The following is a 10,373-nucleotide window of genomic DNA, read 5'->3' on the forward strand; positions in this document are numbered from 1 at the left end:
TCCCACCCAGAAAGCCTGCCTGGAGTTCATGAGCCCCTGCTCTCCTCCTCACCCCCTGCTTGCATTCTTGTCTTACACCTCCATCTAGTTTCTGGTCTGGTTTCCCTAAGTAGATTGTGGCATATGTCATGGGTCAGATATGTTTTATTTTCGTGGATCCTAGCACAGGGCTAGGTACCCAACATGTTTTCAGTAGATACATATTTATTAAGGCTTATCTTTAAAAAACAAGGAAAAAAACTGGTTAGGTCTGAGACAAGAGAGTTAATGAACAAAGACTTGAATAAAAATTAAGAATGTGGCTCATAGCACTCTGAGCCTTTTGGTAAGCTTGAAATTTCCCTGTATCATCTGACATGCCATTATTTTTGTCTTAATTTCTCTCCTTTCCGTAGAGGGCTGTGTTTGTCTCATAGAATAGAAGATAAATTTATGTTGCATAGATTCCACCCCTAATCAGTAATTTTTATTCACTGACACCTTCCATTGAAGGGGATTAAAGATCTTTGCCAAAATTAGCCTACAGACGTCATGGTGCCATCACTGTCAGAACTGGAAGGGCCCTTGTAACTCACAGTGGCCCATCTCCTTTTACCAATGAGGGTATTGAGGGGAAGGGACCTGCTAGAGATGACGCGGTGTATTCATTTGGTCACACAATTATTATTCAGTCAGCAAATATTTATCAAATTCCTACTGTGTGTCTTGTGTGGTGCTGGATGCTGGGGATACAACAGCGAGCAAGAGAGACATGGTGCCTGCCCTCATAGAGCTTACAGTCCGATGGGAGAACAGAAGCCTAAAGATTCTAACTTTGAAGGGGATGACCTGAGCCAGGGGCCTGTGCCCCTGATTGTGGGGGGGGTCTACTTAGAAGAGATGCCATCCTCTAGCTCCCTTTCCCCCGGGTCCCGAGTCTCACGGCCTTGCTTTGATGCAGCTTCCTCTAACATCTTTTGATCAAAATCTTAACTGCCATCACACCATATTACTTTAAAAATTGTTGCTAAGATAGGGGCACTTGTACCCCAATGTTTCTAGCAGCACTCTCAACAATAGCCAAATGATGGAAAGAGCCTAAATGTCCATCAACCGATGAGTGGATAAAGAAATTGTGGTTTATATACACAATGGAGTACCACGTGGCAATGAGAAAGAGTGAAATATGGCCCTTTGTAGCAACGTGCATGGAACTGGAGAGTGTGATGCTAAGTGAAATAAGCCATACAGAGAAAGACAGATACCATGTGTTCACTCTTATGTGGATCCTGAGAAACTTAACAGGAACCCATGGGGGAGGGGAAGGAGAAAAAAAAAAGAGGTTAGAGTGGGAGAGAGCCAAACCATAAGAGACTCTTAAAAACTGAGAACAAACTGAGGGCTGATGGGGGGTGGGAGGGAGGGGAGGGTGGGTGATGAGTATTGAGGAGGGCACCTGTTGGGATGAGCACTGGGTGTTGTGTGGAAACCAATTTGACAATAAATTTCATATATTAAAAAAAATTGCTGCCAAGACACCCCTGTTGGAAAACACGCACCTCCTCCTCCACTAGTGGCAGTTCTCTAGGAGAAGGACGGAGCATTAGGCAAGTACAATATGGCACAGGGGCTCTGGGAGCATAGAAGAGAACACCTACCCTTGTCCGGGAGTTCAGGAAAGGCCTACAGAGGTGTTGGCTGAAACCCGAGGTTGAGTAGAAGCTAGGAGATGAAAGGGGGCAGGGAGAAGGATGGAGAAGTGCTTTGGGCAGAGGGAACAACTTCTCTAAAAGGTTCAGAAGTGAAACTGGTAAAACTTGAGCCTAGAACCAAAGAGTGGAAGAGTGAGAAACGATTTAGCTCCTTTTCCCGCATGGCCGCCATTTTGTAGGAAAGGAAAATAAAACCTGAGGACAGGTTAATTAAGTCCTGGGTCTCTGTGTGTTGCCCCTCTTTTGGCATCTCCACTACAGAAAACTGTATGCCTTCGACTAAATTGAGAGGGTTCTTAGATATCACCGGGTCCACTTTTTTTCCTGTTATCAGTGTAAGAGAGGGGAAGAGGCTTTCAAGGAACAAGAGGGCTTGGGCTAGCACTTGGTCTTTTGACTGTCAGCCAGGGCCCTTGCCACCATTTTGTGCTGGAGATCCACCTCTACCTCATGCTACCCCGGGGGGAATTCCTCCGGGAAGGGAGCATTGAACCACTAGGCTGGTTTTGGATGAACACAGTTCTCAGTGGCTTCAGGGCTCAGAAATGCGGCATCTTCTGAAAGTGCCCCAAGTGTCAGGGTTCAGAGACTTACCAAAGTCGGGAATAGTTTCACTTTGTTCCTAGTGCGGTACTGAGTTGCAGGTAACAACAAAATATTAACAAAGCCAATGCTTTTTTTTAAAATAGATATTTGGGTATGTGGCTGGGATTAGTGAATTGTTTTAGCTGGGTAAAATTGAGACCTTATGTGAAGACAGGAGGTGAGCTAGATGACCTCTAAAAATTGCTTCTCAGGGGCACCCGGCCGGCTCAGTCATTAGAGCACGCGACTCTGGGCCTTGGGGTCGTGAGTTTGAGCCCAATGTTGGGGGCAGAGTTTACTCTGAAAATAAATAAAATCTTTAAAAAATTAAAAAATAAATAAAAAATAAAGATTTCTTCTCAGCTTGTGAATTTCTTTTCTATATTTCTGTACCTAGTGCCATGCATTAATAATTCTGAGTCGATTAACAGGCAAGAAATTGGAAATTTAGGACCTGAACCCCTCTTCCTTATATGTTTCATCTACAGACCAAAAATGTCACTAAAGCATTAACTACCTTTGTGGTGAGTGCCAGCGTTTCACATACATCAATTCAAAACTTGGCTGACCCAGTGGTTATTTCTCTGCAGCATGTGGGAGGAAACCAGGTAACATACCCATTTTCACCTCGGAATAGAAAGGCCTCAGAACCCCTCGTGAATTTCTTGTTAAACATAATTGGCTACTTAACATATGTGATTCTAAGACTCAATGAAGATCGTCCCATTCCAGGTAGTAGAGATGTGTTGTAATGGAGGCCTTCTAGAAATAATGCCATAGCTTCAGGGGATAACTAAGTAATGGAGGCCTTCTAGAAATAATGCCATAGCTTCAGGGGATAACTAAGTAATGGTGGGCTCCTAGCACTATGACAGATCGGCACAGAGGACTGACTAGGGCGGGTGGGTCTTTCAGTTGTCCCATCACACTAACTGATATTTAATTCCATTTGTTTTTGAGTGAGGCAAGCAATTTAAAATAATTGGACATTTTTATCCTTTTGAATTGCCATGGAGAGCATCAAAATATGTATTAATTATCACCAAAGGATTAAAGCCATAGTCATATGGCATAACATACGGTATATATTACTAAACGATCAAATTTAGCTGTAGTATAAGAATGAACTACTATTCCATTCTTTGATGTTAATGTATGTCCAGTGTGAAGTCTTAATAGTTTCCTTTATTCCCAATCTAGAAGACCATATGGCACAGCATATTTTTCACAGGTCTTAATTCTAGAGGGGAAGAAGGAAGAGTGGGAGAGGGAAGTAATAAAAAACAGATACCAAATGGAACATGTTAGATGGGTAAGAGCTCTCAATTCCAGCAGGGGCCCCAGCTCTCCAGGCATCCACCAATAACCAATTTCTCATTGTCTCCAGCTCCCTGGACATTCTAGGAGCTGGTGAGGCCCCAGCAATGCCCGCTGGGTCTAATAAGCATGCAGCTCAACTTGGTATCCATAAGGCTTGATCTCAGCTGTGAGCTCCAAATTCCAAAGTCCCATCAGGAACACCTACCCCACATCAGACCTGCACTGATCATCCAGAGGCTCCTCCTGGGTCTCGCACCAGGAGAGTGTGACAAATTCCTGTGTTACTATATATGTATATGAATATATATATATATATATATACATATATACACATATATATATGTGTATATTGTGTGTGTGTGTACATGTTTAGTTTTACTGTAACAAAGCCACTTGTACACTTTTAACAAATTGAGCATCATCGTTCCTTTCCAGTGAAACAAAAAGAAAATTTAAACATAAATAGAAACAAAATTACAATAACGCATGTCAATTCCAAATATGATCCTACAGGTTCTGCTGATTCTCCCATTGAGTGGCTGGGCTCAAGTCATTATTAGGAGAGAATGTCATTTTATCAAAGTGTCATCTTCAACTGCAAGGATGTCCATTCAACATCACAGCTAAAACGTGCCAGAGGAGAAGCTATGTTGTCAGAATGCCCACTTACGCCACCCAAACATCTCAAACCCAACCCTTGGCTGACCTTCTATTTAAAAAAAAAATTCTTGATTTTGAGAGATAGAGCATGAGCAGGGAAGGGGAAGAGAGAGAGAGGGAGAGAGAGAATCCCAAGCAGGCTCTGCGCTGTCAGTGCAGAGCCCAACACAGGGCTCGATCTCACGAACCATGAGATCACAACCTCAGCCGAAATCAAGAGTCGGACGCTTAACTGACTGAGCCAGCCAGGCGCCCCTGCTGACTTTCTATAACCCCATTTTTAAAAGGTTTTTTGTTTGTTTGTTTGTTTTAAACAAGAGAAAGTGGACAGGTACACGTGGGTAATGCTAACTGTTCATATTCCCATAGGAACACTGTAATCTCTGAGCCCAATATACAGAGAAAGTAGGGAAAAAAGCTAGAATTATATGTCCTCCTACACAGGGGCTAGCACCCTCCAGACTCCAGCGGAACTAGGGGGGCAGAAAGTTTTTCTGTTTTCCCACAGAGCACGGTGGTGTTGACTCCATCAAGTTTTGTTGAGACAGGAAGGGATAAAAGTTCATTTGGAACAGAAAGGGCTAGAGATTATTTTCCCACTGTATGATGCTCAGGTATTCCCCCCCCCCACAATAAGTTGAGAACCATGATATAAAAGGGGAGAAAAGAGGCTTCAAAAAACAGGGTGAAGGAGCTCAAGAGGAGGGGGAAAAGAAAGAGAGCTACTTGCTCTCAGGGACGAGGAAATTTCAAAAGAAAGGTTGGAATCCATGTGTATTCCATTAGTCAGCTTTTCCTTCCTCCTCCTCCTCTCCTTCCTCCCCCTCATTGTTCACATCTTCCTCACCTTCATCGTCACCCCCTTCATCAATATCTTCCAATCCTCCTTCATTTTCATCATCATCATCTTCTTCCTCCCCTCCTCCTCCTTCATCATCCGTTTTGGGAACGAAATAGCTGTCACAGATTTGGCCAATTACTGTCTTTGGTGACCCCTCCAAACTCATCTGCATCAGAATGGTCAGTAAAGCAGGTGAAGAAGCTCTCTGATGCCTCACGCTGTCTCTTCCGACTGGCTCTATCCTGTGTTTGACTGGAACATTTCATCAGATCCTCTCTGGATTTCCACTTGATTTCAGTGGACTTGGAAGAGGGAATGCCATTCTTGTCCTGATGAAGTTCTGTGGAAAGAACTTTATTTTTGAAGTAAGGGTTTTCATCACAGTAAAAATCTATTCTGTAACCTGATTGAATGTCTTCAAATTCCGTCACTTCAACTCTTGTCAGATAATGCAGCCCCCCTTCCGGGGCACCTGGGTGGCTCAGTTAAGCGTCCAACTCTTGATCTCAGCTTCAGGTCTTGATCTCCAGCTTGTGAGTTGAAGCCCCATGCTGGGTGTGAAGCCTACTTAAAAACATTAAAAAAAAAAAATAATGCAGGGTCTCTTCACCCTCCTCCCCAGGCAGTGCAGACACTGTGGATGGTTGACAAATGCTGTTACCCCCAAATCTGGGATTTTGGCGACCAATTCCAACCTTTTCTGAAAAAATGGTTGGCAGAATTTGTTATATTCCTGTTGTACTTTCAAAATGTCCTCACTGGCTCATGCATAAGTCTGTCTATTTCATTTTGTACTTCATCAATATGTTCAGCTCCTTCTTGCTGCTCTTTTTTTTCCCCCCTCGGCAAGTGTTGACAAGTTGACGTCTCCTTCAGCTCAGGGGCAGGAGACAGTCTCTTTTTCTTCCTGTGAGGCGGGAGGGAAGACTGGCTCTGAGAGCCATGCCGTGAGGAAGGTCCATGAAATAAGGGCAGATGCACATCTGGAAGAAGCTCTGATTACTCCTCTTTACCAAATATTTTAAAGGGCACACACCAGACCATCGTTCGGTAACATGCCATTTTCTCACTTGTAAACCCCAAGTCACCCGGGGTTAGTCTTAAAACCAACTAGCGAATGATCTAAGTATGTGTGTCTCTACTGTTTGAAAAAAACATGAAGAAGAAACATGTTTCTTGTGTGTAGTTGTCATCGTGTGGAAAGTATCACAAGGAAAGATGTTTACCTCCGATTTGTCTTTTTTTTTTTTTTTTTTTCTAGAATTACGATCAAGTTCACTGTGCGTTTTGGGACTTTGGGAGTAACGGTAAGTATTTTTCTTAGCAAGCTTTGTCTTCGGCTCTCAGTGAGACTTTGCCCCTGACCATTTTTCTAGTTGGCCGTTGGATGACTTGGAACCGTGCTGTCTTACTAGACCCTACAGAGAACTCTGACAGACCAAGATACGAATATCAGTTTCACACCTGGTTAGGGCATGGGAGGTTAAAAAAAAAGCCCTTTCTTCTTGATAAGAGACTTATTTGGGGGATTAGAAAAAAATCATATAGCTCGGGAATAAGGAAAATTGAAAGACCGGGTGCAGAGTGGCCTTGAGCTGTTTGAAGCAAGTTGAGAAACGAACACCTGGCTTTTCATCTGTGTTTTCCCATGGAGATTTGCAACATCTACTATCTTCTTTATTCCCCTCATCTCTTCTAGACTGACTGTGTGACCTTGGGTAGTCCATTGACTCTCTTGGGGCCCCAATCTTTTTATCTTTTCATTGAGGGGGTAAGACTTCCTGGGGGGTCTCAAATGGCCCTTCCTGTTTGGCTAGGTATGAGTCGTTGGGGACAGTAAGAGAAGGAATTGGGCTTGGGGATTGCCAAAGGGGCTCTTCCTAGGCTTGCCTTCTCCCTTGGAATCTCCAGGGATATTGCCAAGTCTCAAAGTATTCCCACCCAGAATCCATTTTCCCTGGAATGCCAAGAATGACTATGTGCCCCTCTGCCTGGGAACTTTTCCCTTTTCAGTCTCCCTGAAATTCTGGAAGAAAAAGGAAATTCTCCTCCGGCTTGACTCCCTGGGATGTGGGACTACCAGTCCTTTCCTACAACAGGGATAGCATGTCCTTTCCTGGTCTTCTCCAAGTCTCCCAGGATAAGATTCTTGTAGAATGATGAGCCTTGACCCCCACAGCCTCAGTAAGTTAATCCGCATGCTCACCAATGCCAGTTGTCAGACTTCTCCCGGGTCACCCTTTGCCCCCCACCCTCTGTCCATGGATCCAGAACCTCTGGAATCTATGGCGTTATCCTGGATGGACAAATTTTAATGACACTTAGCTGCCTATTTTATGATAACCTCTCTGGTCTAGTGCTACACTGGACGTTTTACTCTAGATCTGGCCTAGTATCTGAGATCTACAGGTTATGGAGGTGCGAGGGTTGGTTTTAAAACCCCTAAATAAGCTCAGGAGTGAGAAACTAGGCAAGTGTCAAGTAAACCAGAGACTCTAATTGGCCCTGAGGAGTGACAGACCATGATCTGGCTTGAACTGGTTGTTTCAGATGTCTATTCTGGGGCCACCAAGCAGGCCGAAATGTCAGCCCATATTCCATAGCTCATGTCCTTAAGAAAGTTCTAGATCTACCTGTTTTCTATTTGTGCTACTTAAGAAAACAGTTCTTACTCTGTCACTCCAGCATGGTGGCATAACTGTTGTTCGTGATTAGAGTCTGTCCTCATCTCGGGCAGGAATCCGTAGAAGTTCCTGTGCCAGAACTGGAAGTGAGAGCCAAAGGGGGTATGCCATGCATGAAGTTCCCAAAAAGTCAATTTCACCTATTAGACTTAATTTCATTTCAATGTTCAACTATACCTCTATCTTATTCTCTTAACAAAGAATACTAATTATAACACATGCTCGGAAGGTGCCCATAATGAAAAGTTAAACATTTCTGAGAAAAACAAAATTGCTTTGAAATTCCCTTCTGTCTCCTGCAGATGGGCAAGGTGGATGGAACTCGTCAGGCTGTAAAGTAAAGGAAACAGACGTAAATCACACAATCTGTCAGTGTGACCACCTCACCCATTTTGGAGTCTTAATGGTGAGTTGTCTCTTAATCGCTCCTTGATAGAATTTGGACAACTTTTATTAGATTACAGACCAGAAATATATGTGTGAACTCTTATGGAAAAGTGGCATGCAAGGGGGAGAAAGCCCCCTCTCCGTCCATCCGAAGTAAGGCAGATTGAAATAAATATTTATTTTTTCTCCTTGTAAAAGTAATGTCTGCTTCTCAAAATTCAAACATGACAGAAAAGGTCCCTATAATCCCCCTCCCAAGAGATCACCACCTTTTTTTAAAGTTTATTTATTTATTTTTGGGGGGGGGGAGGGCAGGTGGGGGGGAGAGAGAGACAGAAAGACACAGAGACACAGAGACAGAGACAGAGAATCCCAAGTAGGCTCTGTGCTGTCAGCATGGAGCTGGACACGGGGCTTTATCTCATGATATGAGATCATGACCTGAACTAAAATCAGGAGCCAGATGCTTAAAAACTGACTGAGCCATTAGGCACCCCAAGATCACCACCTTCAACACCTTTATATGCCTTCTTTCACATTCCTTTCCTATGTGTATATTAACACGTTGTTATTTTATAAAAATGGGATCAAAGCATTCACCCTCTTTTTGCCACTGGCCTTGCACTAAACAACACAATGGGACACCTTTCGGGCAAATACATGTCCATCTACTTCAATTTTCACAACATCTTTATAGAATTCTCTTGTGTGGATTTAACACAGTGAATGTAACCGGTCCCCAATAGACAGGCGTTTTAGTTGTTGCTGTTTTCGTCCATCATGAGCAATGCTGTAAGACACATTTTTACTCATTTTATCTTCTAACACTGGTGTAACTATTTCTGTAGGATAGATTGATGGCAGTAGAATTGCTGGGTCAAAGGGTATCGTCATTAAAATTTTTAATTGTCAGGCTGCAAGAACAGTACAAGAGCTATCTGATCAATTCACATATTCGGGCTTAGAGCCTCATTAGTTAGTTAACTCTATCATCTCTTTAGTTCCTTTGGCCCTCCCTAACATCAGGACTTGCTGAGGTTTCCTCCAAAATGGCTCTCAAAGGGGCGTCTGGGTGGCTCAGTTGGCATGCCACTCTTGATCTTGGGCTTGTGAGTTTGAGCCTCATGGTGCACGTAGAGTTTACTTAAAAAAAAAAAAAGGAAGGAAGGAAGGAAGACAATGGCTCTAAAATGTATTTCTTCTTCTCGACCCCTTTCTGAGTACTTAGTTTTCTTAACTTACTTTATTATATATATGATATACTGTTATCTAAATGCGTTGTGCACGAGTTGTTTCTCCTACTAATGGTAGGCTCCTTGAGGGCCGAGTGTCTGTTTTATATTCCTTTTCTTTTCTTTTTTAACCATGTTTATTCAACAAAGGAGAGGCACTCCATTGATACTTACTGAATTGTAGGAATTACGTTTGAGTTCTCTCCAAGTTGGTAGGGGGTCAGAAGACCAGGGCTCACATCCCAGTTCTGTCACTAACTACCTATCTGATCTTGATCAGGTTGCTTCACTTGTTTGGACCTTAGATTTGTCTTCTGAAACGTGAAAGGTGGGAGTAGACCGAGATTTCTTAACCTTGGCACTAATGATATTCTGAACCAAAGAATTCTTTACTGTGGGGACTGTTCTCTGCATTGCAGGATGTTGGGCAGCATCCCTGGCCTCTGCCCACTAGATGCCAGTAGCACCTTCCCCAGTTATGGCAACCAAAAATGTTTCCAGACATTGCCAATGTCCCTGGGAGAAGGGCAATATCGCTTCCGGTTGGGAACTACCGGGGGGACCAGTGCTTCTTAACCTTTTATAATTCACAAATCTCTATAAGTATCTGAGGAAAACTGCGGACCTTGTGTCCAGAACAAGGCACACACAGATTCCTATGACTCTGCATGCCATTTCAGGTTTCCTATGGTCCTCAGGTTAAGACATTTCTGGATTATGTGATTCCTAAAGCCCATTTTGTCTCTTAATTTCATGAAAGGTATTTAAAGTCTAAAGAAAAGGAACATTTTTTAATGTTCTGTGTAGTGTTTGGGGACGCTTAGTTCAAATAATGATTCACTTTGCATCCCAAATTCACCTCTATTAGTTTGGTTATATTTTAAGTGTGGAACATGTTAATGACAATAAAACCAAGGACTAAATGTTCTTCCAGTGCTGTTGATGACTCTTCATGACCTGTACAGAGTAAGTT

General features: G+C 43.1%; 1 pseudogene; it reads right to left on the minus strand.

Annotated features, from left to right (window-relative positions):
- Window positions 1-5,038: 5,038 nt before the first annotated feature.
- LOC122477157 lies at window positions 5,039-6,080 on the minus strand (annotated as a pseudogene).
- Between the last annotated feature and the right edge of the window lie 4,293 nt (window positions 6,081-10,373).

This window comes from Prionailurus bengalensis, chromosome X (genome assembly GCF_016509475.1).
Source record: "Prionailurus bengalensis isolate Pbe53 chromosome X, Fcat_Pben_1.1_paternal_pri, whole genome shotgun sequence".
Classification (NCBI taxonomy): domain Eukaryota; kingdom Metazoa; phylum Chordata; class Mammalia; order Carnivora; family Felidae; genus Prionailurus; species Prionailurus bengalensis.